The sequence below is a fragment of the Penaeus monodon genome, chromosome 28 (genome assembly GCF_015228065.2).
Source record: "Penaeus monodon isolate SGIC_2016 chromosome 28, NSTDA_Pmon_1, whole genome shotgun sequence".
Lineage (NCBI taxonomy): Eukaryota > Metazoa > Arthropoda > Malacostraca > Decapoda > Penaeidae > Penaeus > Penaeus monodon.
Genome location: NC_051413.1, coordinates 7,516,543 through 7,516,804, shown reverse-complemented (window position 1 = coordinate 7,516,804; position 262 = coordinate 7,516,543).

The following is a 262-nucleotide window of genomic DNA, read 5'->3' as shown; positions in this document are numbered from 1 at the left end:
GAAGAAGAGAGAGATAGAGAGTTAGAGAAGAGAGAGAGAGACGAGAGACAGATAGAGAAAAGAGAGAGATAGAGAAGAGAGAAAATATAGAGAAGAGAGTAGAGAGGAGAGAGAGAACATAGGGATCAGGGAATAAAGTACGAGATAGGAAAGGATAGATATATATGAAGAAATAAAAGAGATAGAGAATAGTATAGAAAAATAAAAGATATATATAAAAGATAATAGAGAAAGAGATAATAAGAAAAGAGATATATGTATG